General features: G+C 47.5%; 1 protein-coding gene across 1 annotated transcript in view; it reads left to right on the plus strand.

The window, feature by feature from the left end:
• Nucleotides 1-14,289, plus strand: part of LOC147736708 (uncharacterized) — a 175,853-nt gene that overhangs the window by 103,503 nt on the left and 58,061 nt on the right. Inside the window, exon 2 of the mRNA XM_086953437.1 lies at nt 10,094-10,177. The gene's annotated coding sequence lies outside the window, so the exon portion shown is untranslated. The remainder of the gene's footprint in view (nt 1-10,093; nt 10,178-14,289) is intronic.

A 14,289-nucleotide genomic window follows, 5' to 3' on the forward strand; every position in this document is an offset into this window, starting at 1 on the left:
TTGAGATGTATGGTTTCAATTTTCTTAGATAGTTCAGATGGAAGCGGGCACCCTTGGCCATTGAGTTTATGTGGTCTTTCATGTCCAGGTTCTCATCCAAGGTGATTCCAAGTGATTTAGCTGACTTAACTAGGGTCGGGGTGCAGTTCAGGGCTGTCACCAGTTTCGTCAATTCCTTTACCTCGGGACGGTTCTTCGTCGGTGATATTAACAGGAATTCCGTTTTATGGGCATTTAGTTTCAGATGGTTCGTGGTTAACCACTGTAGGGCTCTCTTTAGTGTCCTGTTCATTAGGTCAATGTCAACACGGGAGGCGATCTTTATGTATATTTGCGTGTCATCTGCATACATATGATAGGGTATCTGTGATCCCCGAAGAATCTCTGTGAGAGGTTCAACATATAGGTTGAATAGATCTGGGGATAATGTTGACCCTTGCGGGACCCCGACGGCAGTAGGACAAGGGGAAGAGGTCGCTTGATTGACCAGGAAACGTTGAGACCTATTCTGCAGGAAAGATCTAAACCAATTCAGCACATTTCCCGACAGGCCCATCCTTTCTTGTAGCCTGGTCATCAGCATTTCATGATTTACCGTGTCAAATGCAGATGACAGGTCTAGGAGAATCAGCAGGCATGCTTGATTTCTGTCTAGGGCTTGCAGGGCGTCGTCCACGATATGCAGGATCGCAGTTTCAGTACTATGCCCAGCTCTGAATCCAGATTGACAATCATCTAGTAATGAGAACTTAGCGATGTGTTGACTCAGTTGACCTTGTACGCATTTCTCAATAGTTTTGGCTAGTAAAGGTATGTTGGTCACTGGTCGATAGTTGTTCGGGTCAGTTGCATCCGCTGTCGGTTTTTTGATGATGGGCACTACCTGACCTGTTTTTAGGCAGTCGGGCAGGGTCCCTTGGGTAAGTGAGGCATTTATTATCTCAGTCCAGATCGGAACCAGGGTATGGCTAATTACTCTTACGCACTTTGCCGGTAGAGGGTCTTGATAATGGTTGTTCGGTCTGATTTCCCTTAGCATTTTGGTGATCTTATCTTGGTCATAAAGTTCGAATGTGTCCCACTGTGCCTTATTTTTTGTTTGGGGACTCTCTGTTGGCTCATTGGCCTCTTTTGTAGGTGAGGTAAGGGTTGAGATGTTAGTTGCAGCAGTTGAGAGTTCCACTTCAAGCAGTTTGGTTTTCTCCGTGAAAAATGTAGAGAATTCCTCACAGCTTAATGGAGTATTTGGATTCTCGTGAACTGTTTTAGCTAGCTTATTCGACTGTTGTTTTAAAATCTCAAAGAGTTTCCGAGGTCTGTTTGATGCATTGTCAAGTTCGGCTTTTATAAAATCTTTTTTGGATTTAATTATCTTCTTGTTATATTGGCTTCTGGTATTCCTAAGGGCTATCAGCTCGGGAGAGGAGGGATGTTGCCTCCATTTCCTTTCGACCATTCTCAATTTGCGCCTATCCTCATTTAGTGACTCACTGAACCAAGGATTTTTAGGTTTCTCGGATACTCTTTTCAGTGTCTGTGGCATGGTGTCATTGACGATATTTCCTATTGATGTTAAGTAGTGCTCCGTTAACTCGCTGACATTCAGTCTGTTGTTTGGTGGCTTCAAGACTTTCTCACATCTTTCCACCAATAGTTCAATATTAGCCTCTTTTGTGTCTCGGACCAGTTTTTTGGCCTTACCTTTTACGTTCCCATTATAACTCTATGGTAACTCGCGACTGTGTTTAGACACTGCACGCGTCTCCCGTGGGCCTCCTACTTCCTAACCTTTGGTTCTGTAGTGTAGCCCCAGCGATTCCCTAGGCCCTAGGCCTATTCACTATTCCTGAAGTGGTTCTAATACCACTTACTTAGTATATGGTTCGTGAGGCCCCTAGGACAGAATTGTATTTGTGCAATTTATAGTATGCTAATGAGTAACTTGTAACGTATCTCGAACTCTGACCTCATAAAGAGTGCAGAGGGGTTGTGTTAGTAATAAATACATATATATTTGATATATACCTTGTGTGGTGTCCTTTCATTTGGTATTCAAGGGATTATGATTGGTAAAACAGCTTGCTTCACATGCTCTCTGAGGTTTTAGCCTAAGACTGCTTTTGTCCACGCTACCACTAGGATAGCTGATCTATAAGGTTGACTTTACAACCATCATCATAAGGGTCGCTTAGACTGGTGCAAGGTGCCGACTAGAATAGTGGACAACATATGCCAGGCTAACTTCTCACATTGGTGTGCAGCGGTTGGGATAAGAGCTTGTTGTTGTTTTACCATATCATCTTAAGATATCATTTGAAAGATCACATTAAGGTACCTAGAGGTACATATAAATCAAGTCTTATAATACTTAAGTTCTACTGAACTTAGTTGTTGTAGAGCAAAGGGCCTAGCACCCCCTGACTACAACTCCTAGCGAGGTTTAGTAGATAACACTAAGTATAGGTACGTGCACACACCACACCTCACTAGAAAATGTCTTTAAGAGGAGAGCCTAGTGTGTCTCTCCCAGCAGAAGTTGACCCTCCCAGGGCACCCTCTAGATATGACACATTCACTTTTAATGAACTTAGAAGTTTTTGTTCACTCAGGAGACTGAGACAAGGACAGAGTCCAACCCTAAGACACCTAATAGATCTCTTAGTGGAGTATGATGCTGAGAAGGCAGCAACCCCAGATCAGACAGGTAGTGGTGGGGGGGGGCATCCCTCAACAGAAGACTCCAGGGATGACCAACCAGGGGGAACTGATGATGAAGAGGATGATGACCACGTTTAAGTTGGAGAACTGAACCAGGTCAACCTCAGGCTGCATGGGCCTGGGAAGGAGAGAATAAAAACCAGACCCCCAAGTAGGCTTAACACTGAGCACAAAAGGAGGAGATCACTTTCTAGTGAATCCCACCACTCTGGTGACTCAATAGGATCAGATGCCTCAGCTCTAGGGAGAATGACTTCCCCTCAGAAAAGAGAGCTTAAAGCTAGGATGAAGGAAGTGAATCTTAGGATCAAGAGGCAAGAAATTGCCCTTGCAAAAGAGACCCTGGCCATTGCAAGATAGCAAAGGTTGAGTGGGGTAGAACCCACTGGTGGCAGCAACATCCCTAGAGATAGGGAAAGGTCAAATGACCATAGAAACCTAAATAAGATTGTCCCTCCCTACCAGAGTGGGGATGACCTCCACAAATGGATAACTGTTTTGGAGAGGGCCTGCAAAGTACAGCAGGTACCCCAGAGTCAGTGGGCAGCTACACTATTGCTCTCCTTTTCAGAAAAAGGTAGAGACAAGCTCCTCACAGTTAGTAATGAGGATGCTGACAACTACACTGTCCTGAAGAGTGCTCTGATAGATGGGTTTGGCTTAACCACTGAGCAGTATAGGTTGCTGTTCAGAGACACCCAGAAGACACAGACTAAGGACTGGACTGACTTTGTAGATTGTGCCACTAAGGCTCTGGAAGGCTGATTACTGTGCAGTACGGTCAAAGACCATACAGGATTGTATAATTTGATTATGAGAGAACAAATTCTTAATAATTGTCAGAACCAGTTATTGCATCAACACCTGATTGACTCTGATATGACCTCTCCCCAAGAATTGGGAAAGAAGGCAGTGTGAGAAGCGGTCCCTCCCCACGCTCCCTAGCTGGATATCGCAGCGCTTGGCTCACACTGCTTGCGTGTGAAGATCGTAGCTTACTTAGCGGCCAGAACCTGGAACTCTCTCCCCACCCACCTCTGCCTTACACCGAACCACCTCTCCTTCAGAAAACAACTAAAAACTTGAATATTCGATAAGTAAAGCACCCCCCTCCCTCGGCGCCTTGAGACCCTCTGGGTGAGTAGTGCGCTATACAAATATTGAACTTGAACTTGAACAAATGGATCAGAACCAGGGTGAAGCAGAAGGTTCAGAACCAAGGTGGTGATCAGAAGAATCAAGACCAAAAGGTTGGGGAGAAAGCAAAAGACCAGAAGTCTTCGCCAGGTCCCCAAAAAGCTTCTAATGAGGGGGTTTCAAGAAATTCAAAAAGAAAGAAGGTCGAAAGAAACCATGGTGTAATTTTTGTAAGATTACTACTCACTGGACCAGTGAGTGCACCAAAAAGGAGGCAGCTCCAGCCACCATTGCCCCCAAGGCAACTGTTACCCCTAGTTCAGCTAAAGTGGTGGTTCTCAACAGAAGGGTGTAGTAGGGTTAACCCTGAGAACTGAAGTGGATTCTGGCCTAGTCAGAATACCCACTCAGGCTGTTCTTGTCTGTGATGTGGACATGGCTATGTCCTCTACTGTGAGCCCCAGTAACCCGGGCAAGTACAGACAGACTCCTTTGATTAATAATAAAGTGGCTCAGGCCTACAGGGACACATGTGCCAGTGTCACCATGGTGACGCCTAACTTTGTGGACCCTGGACAGATAATACTAGGTGATAATTACCTAGTGACCAATGCAAGCAATGTCACTACCACCCGTAGTATGGCAATTGTTAATTTTTCCTGGGGAGTGGTAACTGGCCTCAAAAGAGTTGTTGTTAGTTCAGACCTCCCTGTAGAATGTTTGTTGGGCAATGATCTGTAATCTTCAGTCTGGTCTGAAGTGGAGTATAAGACTCATGCAGAGATGCTGGGTATATCCGCACATGTCACTCTGCGTATGATTCCCTCCTGAGGCGGAAACCGGGAGGTTGCTGTGTCACTCTGCTCAGAATTTTATTATTTTACTCTGTTTCCACCGCTTGACTCACTAAGCTCTGAAATCGCCTTTTTAAAATTGAATGCTCTGATCTGCTTGATTAACTAAGCTTATCTTTTAACCTGTATGTACTCGTTCGGCTTGATTCACTAAGCCTCCTACCCTTCGGTAACCAGGAACTGCACATTGCACTTTGCTCTCCTCCCACCCCGCTTGAACCACTTAGCGCGGTCTCAGCACCTCCCCACCCCCGTATTTTCACACTCACAGGGTCAGTCCCAGCCGACTTAGACGCTGAGGGCATTTCCACATCCCCGGGCGAGCTCAAAAACCGCAGCGGCCATCTTAGGTGGGGGAAGCGTCAGACGCTTTCTAGTGGCCAGCATAAAAGGGGCACCCGAGTCAGGTATGGACCTCACTGTGTGTATGATTCCCTTCTGAGGCGGAAGCCGGGAGGTTGCTGTGTCACTCTGCTCAGAATTTTATTATTTTACTCTGTTTTCACCGCTTGACTCACTAAGCTCTGAAATCGACTTTTTAAAATTGTATGCTCTGATCTGCTTGATTAACTAAGCTTATCTTTTAACCTGTATGTACTCGTTTGGCTTGATTCACTAAGCCTCCTACCCTTCGAAAACCAGGAACTTCACATTGCACTTTGCTCTCCTCCCGCCCCGCTTGAACCACTTAGCGCGGTCTCAGCACCTCCCCACCCCCGTATTTTCACACTCACCGGGTCAGTCCCAGCCGACTTAGACGCTGAGGGCATTTCTACATCCCCGGGTGAGCTCAAAAACCGCAGCGGCCTTCTTAGGTGGGGGAAGCGTCAGACGCTTTCTAGTGGCCAGCATAAAAAGGGACGGGCATGCCTCTGCGCAGCGGACGCGATGGTGTTGGTGCTGCTCGACTTGTCGGCAGCATTCGACACCGTCTCCCACCCCGTCTTTCTCGATCGTCTTCAGGCAAAAGGCATACAAGGCAAGGCCTTGGAATGGTTTTCTTCTTTCCTGTCCATTCGGACACAGGCAGGGTTCACCCCCCCATATACCTCGGATAGCCGCCCGCTCAGGTGGGGAGTCCCTTAAGGCTCCTCATTAAGCCCCCTCCTGTTCAACGTTTATTTCTCCCCCCTGGCCGAGATTATTGTTCAATCAGGAATCAAGGCTACCTTATACGCTGATGACATTCAGCTTTTGCTTTCCTACGACACCCCGTCTCAAACTACCTTTGATCCTTTAAAAAACTGCCTCCGTAACATCGCAAGTTGGATGGATAACAACTCCCTCCGGCTTAACGCCGGTAAAACCGAGGTCCTCTTTTTTCACCAGCCCGCGCCACTGGACTCCAACCTGTGGTGGCCCCTCGACCTGAGTATGCCCCCTCTACCAAAGGAATCAGTAAAAATCCTCGGGGTAATTTGGGATTCCAACCTCTCATTCCATAAACAAGTTCAGACGGTATCCGCTGCTTGCTTTTCCAAAATCAGGATGGTGAAAAAGTTCATAAATTTCCTCCCTAGCCACACCAGGAAAACAATCGTTCAGGCATTGATCACCTCCCATTTGATTTATGCCAACGGCTTGTACATAGGACTATCCTCGGGTCTCTACCGTCGCCTTCAGACAGTCCAGAATGCTGCAGTACGTCTGGTCTGTGGTATTTCCCTCCGTGAACATATCCAACCACATCGGCGAAATCTACACTGGCTACCTATTCACAAAAGGGCAGAATTTAAAGCGCAAACTCTGGCCCACCGGGCAGTCAAGGGAAAGGGCTCTGCATACCTCTCCTCCTGCCTTCGTCCCTACAGCAACACCAGACTTCTCAGTTCCAGCTCTAAACATCTTCTTACCACCCCCAGATTTAAAAAAGTACGCTCTGGGGGCAAAACCTTCCAAGTCTGTGCCTCTGCTAGTTCCATCTGAGTTAGACTTAGCCTCAGTATACACAGGAGCGCCGGGACACCCCGTTGGGGTAGTTGTGCGCTATACAAAACACACTAAATAAATAAATGTCCTTGCTGTGACCAGGTCTCAGGCCAAAAAGTGCAAAACTGAACAGGCCCTGGATCCTGAAACTATGGACTAGTTGCCTACCAAGAGAAAGAGCAGTAGGGTTAAGGCAGTGCCTTCCCCCTTGCCTCAGGAAGAGGATCAGTCTTCCCAGGAAGCTGACTGTGAGACCCAAGAAGGAACTGTCCCAGAAGAGCTTGAGCCTGATCAGGTTGAGTTTCTTGGGACAGGGGGACCTTCAAGGGCAGACCTGAGGCAGGCGCAATTGGACTGCCCCTCTCTTGAACCCCTCAGACAGCAAGCTGCTGCTGAGGCTGCTGGGAATACTACAGGTACCCATAGAGTGTATTGGGATGAAGGGCTCCTTTATTCAGAGGCTAAAGACCCCAGACCTGGTGCTTCCAGGAGGTTGGTCATACCTTTGGCATTCAGGGGCTTCCTTCTTACCTTAGCCCATGATATTCCCCTAGCACAACATCTTGGCCTGAACAAGACTTCGGACAGGCGTGTCCCTCACTTTCGCTGGCCCCATATGTAAGAAGATACCAAGGAGTTTTGTCACTCCTGTGTCACCTGTCAAGCCAGTGGCAAATCAGGTGGCACCACAAAGGCCCCCCTAATACCACTACCTGTGGTGGGGGTCCTCTTTGAAAGAGTTGAGATAAACATTGTTGGACCAATGGATCCCCAAACAGCCTCTGGGCACAGGTTTATTCTGGTAGTAGTGGATCATGCCACCAGATAACCAGAAGCTATTCCACTAAGGACCACAACAGCCCCTGTTGTGCCAAGAGCCCTCCTGGGAGTTTTCTCAAGAGTGAGTTTTACGAAGGAGGTTGTCCCAGGCAGAGGTGCAAACTTTATGTCTGGGTACCCTTATTTTATTTATTTAGTGTATTTTGTATAGCGCACAGCTACCCCAACGGGGTGTCCCGGCGCTTCTGCACATTTGCTGAGTCTTACACAGATGAGTTTAGCAAAAAAGGAATGTTTTTAGTGCTTTGCGAAATGGTGGCTCCTCCCGAATCATCCGGATAGAGATGGGAAGTTTGTTCCATTGAGAGGATGCACATACCTGAAAGGTTTTTCCCCCAGATCGAACATTTTTAAATCTAGGGGTAGACAGCAGATCGGAGATGTCTGGCATTACTGTAGGGGTAAAGGCGGGAAGAGAGATACGCAGAGCCCTTTCCTTTGATTGCACGTTGAGCCAAGGTGAGGGCTTTAAAATCTACTCTTTTTTTGGTCTGGCAACCAATGTAGCCTTCGTCGGTGTGGCGAGATATGCTCACGTAGAGAAAGGCCACAGACCAGCCGGACTGCTGCATTCCGGATTGTCTGAAGCCGATGACAGAGGCCTGAAGCGAGTCCAAGATACAGGCCGTTGGCATAATCTAAATGGGATGTTATTAAGGCCTGAACAATGGTTTTCCTGGTGTTACTAGGGAGAAAGTTGATACATTTTTTAATCATCCTAATTTTTGAGAAACCGTCTGGACTTGATTATGGAAGGAAAGGCTCGTGTCCCATCTGACCCCCAGGTTTTTTACTGATTCCTTTGGGGAAAGGGCCGCACTCAAGTCTAGTGGCCACAAGAGGTTCGAATCCAGAGGAGAGGGTTGATGGAAAAAGAGAACCTCCGTTTTTCCTGCAGTAAGCCGAAGGAAATTATTGTCCATCCAGCATGCGATGTTGCGAAGACAGTCTTTCAATGGGTCAAATGTAGTCTGATTAGGAGCATCATAGAAAAACAGAAGCTGAATGTCATCAGCATACGAGGTTGCCTTAATTCCTGACTGAGCAATAAGCTCGGCCAGGGGGAAAAGTAAACATTGAACAAAAGGGGGCTCAGTGAGGAGCCCTGAGGGACTCCCCCCTTTAGCGGACGGCTATTAGAAGTGATGGGGTGGTTAACACCGCCTGTGTCCAATGGGATAGAAAAGAGGATACCCAGTCCAAGGCCTTACCTTGAATACCTTTAGACCGAAGGCGGTCAAGCAGGACGGGGTGAGAGACGGTGTTGAATGCTGCCGAAAGATCAAGCAGCACCAACACTGCTCTCGAGCCCCCGTCTAGCTTCCATCGCACGGAATCAGCCATCTCTAATAAGGCAGACTCGGTACTATAACCTGGTCTAAATCCATGTTGCGAGTCATTGAATAGACCATGAGTTTCAATAAAGCCTGCTAGTTGCTGATGAAGCAGCTTTTCAAGAACCTTGGATGGGGCAGGCAACAGGGAGATGGGCCTGTAGTTGGCCGGTTCATCTGGATCTGCGTTGATTTTTTTAAGAATAGGAACTAATTGGGCATGTTTCCACGAATCCGGAAATATGCCTGTCCTAAGGGAGTCACCTTGATACCCTGATAGTCTCTCCTCCGTGAGCTTTACCCGTAATACCCAAAGTAAGCAGTAATTCCAGACCGACGAGTAGGGCACTTGGAGGTGGGTCCTTACCATCTCTGCAACAGAGTGCGACGGTAAAATCTTGATCAGGACATATTGCGTAACCTATCCGATCCGCACTCCATCACAGTTGGCCTTCGATTTTGATTTTGTCCCTGGCCAGTGTGACCAGATAGCCTTGGTTGGCGCTTTGTGCTTTTTGGCACCAGAATGCACATATTTTAAGTTAGTCTTTGAAAATCCATATCTCCGGTTCCCTACATTCGATTTTTGTTGTTCTGATGTCATTTTAAAGATAACAATATTCTCTATTTATATATTTTGATGTTTGATTGTTATTGTGTTGTGTCTTTTACTTTTTTACTGTTTTGGTGATATTAAATGCTTTACACTTGCCTGTCTCCAAAATAAAGCCTGACTGCTCGTTGCTAAGTTACTAGAGTTGCGCAAGGATTAACTTGACTGGATTTGATTAGTGATTGTGGTATTATTACTAGCTGAAGGTGCATACCTCCACCTACTAATAAGTCCGTTTCCCACAGTAAGGCACTGGATCTTGGGCCATGAGCCTTTCCTGAGCTTGGTACTAAAAATATGTGCATGAAAAGAATTGTTTGTAATGGGTTTCTCCATTTTTTTTAGCAGAGCCCTTTGAGTTCCTCTTATTGCGTGAATTATACAATTTCAGCCAACATTTTGTCATCTAGGTAAACATCCATGAACACACCCATGCCTTTATACCATGACCATTATCATGCACAAGTTATGCGTTTGTCTTCTAGCGCTGGGTTAGTTTGTGCATTAATGTCTTTAAGCGTGAGGCATCAAAATCCTAAAAATTCTGTTACCTGGGCTGGACGTTACCTGTTCTGCTGCACAACGAGTTTTTAGTTTACCTTTTGTTAATTTTAGTCTTTAGTGTAAGTGCTTACGATTCTTGATTCTTGTCTCATTTTCTCTTGCAGTTTTTCAGGAGATGCTTTACAGACTGTCCACGGAGTCAGCAGGATTAAGCACTTTGAGGCCCTTGGGGCGCAGTGCCCGAGCAGGTAGGTGTGTGCTGGCAGTCTGGCGCAGTTTAAATTGACCGCGCCAAGAACACACCCAAATGGCAGATGGGATCACTAAATCCCACCAGATCTCGCTCTTAGCTGTTACGGGGTGGGTGGGGATTTTTGTAAACAATGTACATGATCCGTCTGCAATCACTGTCCTATGAGCTTCGAAGCTGAATTAGGAGTCCTCTACCTTGTCAATGTGGGGCTGCAGTAATTAGTATCATTATATGTGACCTTATCCTTTGGATCGTGTAGTACCAACCAAGTACTGTGTACAAGATTTTACAGGACAATGAATAGTACAACAATGACACAGAATTCCATACAGTTTGCAACACACACTGACTTTCGATACACAACCTCTGACATCAGGTCCTTGTGTAGTGTAGTTCCTACATCCCTGATAGGCCCTGCGCATTGGAATAATATACACTATAGTTGTGGCATAGGACTGAGGTCAGTATGCCTCTATCGAGTACATTAAACGTAAATACTTGTGTGTGCCAGCTAATTCAGAGGTCACTAGAAACTTCTTTAATAAACAAGAAGGGATAAGTTTCTAACAACTGCATAAACATGACAACTGTGTTTCCCTTAGAATCGGAACAGACTCAGAAACGTGGAAACAATAGATAACAGTTTTACTCAGTCATTTGGGCATGCTTTGTTTCTACAGAGTTAACACAGAAATAGGTAGACGGGCGTTTCAATAAAAAGTGTTTATTGAACAGTCTTATTTCTCGTGCAAGAGAAGTGAACTGCTACAATCGTAAGACAGAATGCGAAGTATAATACGTACAGCGTTAGCAGTAAGATAAAATAATACTGCAATAGCATGGTTTGTAGCTATGACATATATTCATAAAAATACATACATAAATAACGCAGGCTAAAATGTGAATACTCGTCTGGTACTTCTAGCTAGTTCTACCTCAGTGTACCTAACCGGAGTGAAGTACGAGGTAAGAAGTAGGTGCTGTTTTTAGTCTAGTTTAGCTATAGTTAGGATTGGTGTTGCCAAGATTTGCCAAAAGTCCCTCTAGGTTCTAGTCTGCTCCATACCTTAGAATAAGAGAGGTTGGAATCTCTTTCCAGGTCTCGATCTCTAACACCCCGCAAGGGGAGTCAGAAACACTGGTGCTGGGTTCTCTGCGAGGAGGATGACCGGGTTTGGTCAGTGCGTCAGGTGGGGACTTGACTTCCTTCCGAACTTGCAGTGGCAAGCCGTGCAAGTATGCAGCTGTGACTTGCCATGGCAAGTGAAGGTATATTTATACCTTGAAGGTGTTTAGGAAGGCCAGTATTGACGTAAAAGTCAAGCATATGAACGTCATAAATGAACCCCTAAGGAATAGAGGTTCATGCATAATAAATGAGTTCTTGGAGAAATCAATAATCCAAGCAAGGGGAAGTCCTAAAGGCTTAAGAGTCTGGTTTTCCAAGAACTCGTTGTGACGTGGATGGACAGATGTAGGGGGCCATGCCTGTATTTGGCTAGCATGGAAAATGCCTAAATAAGGATTGGATTTCTATGCCTAAATAAGGGCAATGCGAATTGTGCCTATATTAGGGCATAAGTCGGGAAACCTATATACAGTATCTAAATCGACACACAACACTTGAATCCGGAGTTCACTTAGGCGACGGCAGCCTGCTTCAGCGTGATTTATTTTGGGAAGTCCTTGTCCTCAGCGTCGATGATGGGCAGCTCTGGGGTCTTTAGCAGGGCACATCAATGCAGTCAGGCTGAATAGCCGTGATGGCGGCGGCAGCTTGGCTCTCAACATCAACATCTTTTTCTGGAGCTTTTTCACAAAACTTGACAAAAAGTTCTCAAACTTTCAGATCTTTTTTCGAAAGGTTCTTTGAGAGTCAGAAGGGGTCCATCGCCCCAGCCAATGGTTCAGAAGCTGTGGTTTGCTTCCAGGGGTCTGTGTCTCTAACTCCCACAATGCATCTGGTCAGTCTGGGAAAACCCAGGTGAAGCTGGTCAGCTTAGTTGTCCTCTTGGTGGGTGCTGCAGGTGACCTCTTCCAGCACTTTTCTACCTGTTATTGTTCAGGAAGTCCACTCCTTATTCTTGAAGACAGCCAAAGTCCTTGTCTGGAGCCTTTAAAGAGCAGCAGGTGCAGTCCTTCTGAGCGCAGTCCGTCTGTGTGCAGTCCGTCTGAGTGCAGTCCATCTGAGTGCAGTCCGTCTGAGTGCAGTCCGTCTGAGTGCAGTCCGTCTGAGTGCAGTCCTTCTGAGTGCAGTCCTTCTGAGTGCAGTCCAAGGGTCCAGCAGGTGCAATCCTTCTGAGTGCAGTCCAAGGGTCCAGCAGGTGCAGTCCTTCTGAGTGCGGTCCGTCTGAGAGCAGTCCGTCTGAGCGCAGTCCTTCTGAGCGCAGTCCTTCTGAGCACAGTCCTCCTGAGCACAGTCCTTCTGAGCGCAGTCCTTCTGAGCGCAGTCCGTCTGAGTGCAGTCCGTCTGAGTGCAGTCCGTCTGAGTGCAGTCCGTCTGAGTGCAGTCCGTCTGAGTGCAGTCCTTCTGAGTGCGGTCCAAGGGTCCAGCAGGTGCAGTTCTTCTGAGTGCAGTCCGTCTGAGTGCAGTCCGTCTGAGTGCAGTCCGTCTGAGTGCAGTCCGTCTGAGTGCAATCCTTCTGAGTGCAGTCCCTCTGAGTGCAGTCCCTCTGAGTGCAGTCCGTCTGAGTGCAGTCCGTCTGAGTGCAGTCCCTCTGAGTGCAGTCCCTCTGAGTGCAGTCCCTCTGAGTGCAGTCCCTCTGAGTGCAGTCCCTCTGAGTGCAGTCCGTCTGAGTGCAGTCCGTCTGAGTGCAGTCCGTCTGAGTGCAGTCCGTCTGAGTGCAGTCCGTCTGAGTGCAGTCCGTCTGAGTGCAGTCCGTCTGAGTGCAGTCCCTCTGAGTGCAGTCCGTCTGAGTGCAGTCCGTCTGAGTGCAGTCCGTCTGAGTGCAGTCCGTCTGAGTGCAGTCCGTCTGAGTGCAGTCCGTCTGAGTGCAGTCCGTCTGAGTGCAGTCCGTCTGTGTGCAGTCCGTCTGAGCGCAGTCCGTCTGAGCGCAGTCCGTCTGAGCGCAGTCCGTCTGAGCGCAGTCCGTCTGAGCGCAGTCCGTCTGAGTGCAGTCCGTCTGAGTGCAGTCCGTCTGAGTGCAGTCCCTCTGAGTGCAGTCCCTCTGAGTGCAGTCCCTCTGAGTGCAGTCCCTCTGAGTGCAGTCCCTCTGAGTGCAGTCCGTCTGAGTGCAGTCCGTCTGAGTGCAGTCCGTCTGAGTGCAGTCCGTCTGAGTGCAGTCCGTCTGAGTGCAGTCCGTCTGAGTGCAGTCCTTCTGAGTGTCCGTCTGAGTGCAGTCCGTCTGAGTGCAGTCCGTCTGAGTGCAGTCCGTCTGAGTGCAGTCCTTCTGAGTGCAGTCCTTCTGAGTGCAGTCCTTCTGAGTGCAGTCCAAGGGTCCAGCAGGTTCAGTCCTTCTGAGTGCAGTCCTCTGTTGTGCAGTCCAAGGGTCCGGCAGGCCTTCTTCGGTTGTGTCAGGCTGGGATCTGAGGGGCTCCTGCAGATCATCAATATGTAGTTCACAATCTGGGCTGGTAAGAGAGGGGGCACCGCAACCAATGGGGTTCAAGTTGCCGCCTTCTGTGATGACCACTTCCTGGGAAGTGTGGTATATTTTTGTCCTTGAACGTACAGTTCCTCAAAAATCAAAATGGAGAAATTCTCTCCTTCGAGTGCGTGTCTGGCTAACCCAGCTCACAGGTTTGGCTATCTTTTTCCTATACTCCCCTTGCAGCCCCTCTCCTAATCTAATCAGGGGGCTCCCATCTGGCTGGGGATCAAGGAACTGGGGGCTGGCCTCGGGCCTGTGACACCTTTTCTTCTCCCCAGCCCCCTTCTTGTCATTGCTTTTCCAGCACACAGCTCTCCTCCCATCAGATTGCTGTATTGTTTCAGCCCCAGGCCTCTTCACATCTACTCAGGGAGCACTTGCTCAAGTTGCTAAAAGGCTGACCATACGAAGAGGCTGAAGCTACAGGGCATCTTTAAGTAACTTCAGGATAAAAACTTCTAAAACTACTTTCCTGTAATAGTTATAATAATTTGTTCGATTTATTGTAACTATTATT

The sequence above is a fragment of the Lissotriton vulgaris genome, chromosome 1_2 (assembly GCF_964263255.1).
Source record: "Lissotriton vulgaris chromosome 1_2, aLisVul1.2, whole genome shotgun sequence".
In the NCBI taxonomy this organism is placed as follows: Eukaryota; Metazoa; Chordata; class Amphibia; order Caudata; family Salamandridae; genus Lissotriton; species Lissotriton vulgaris.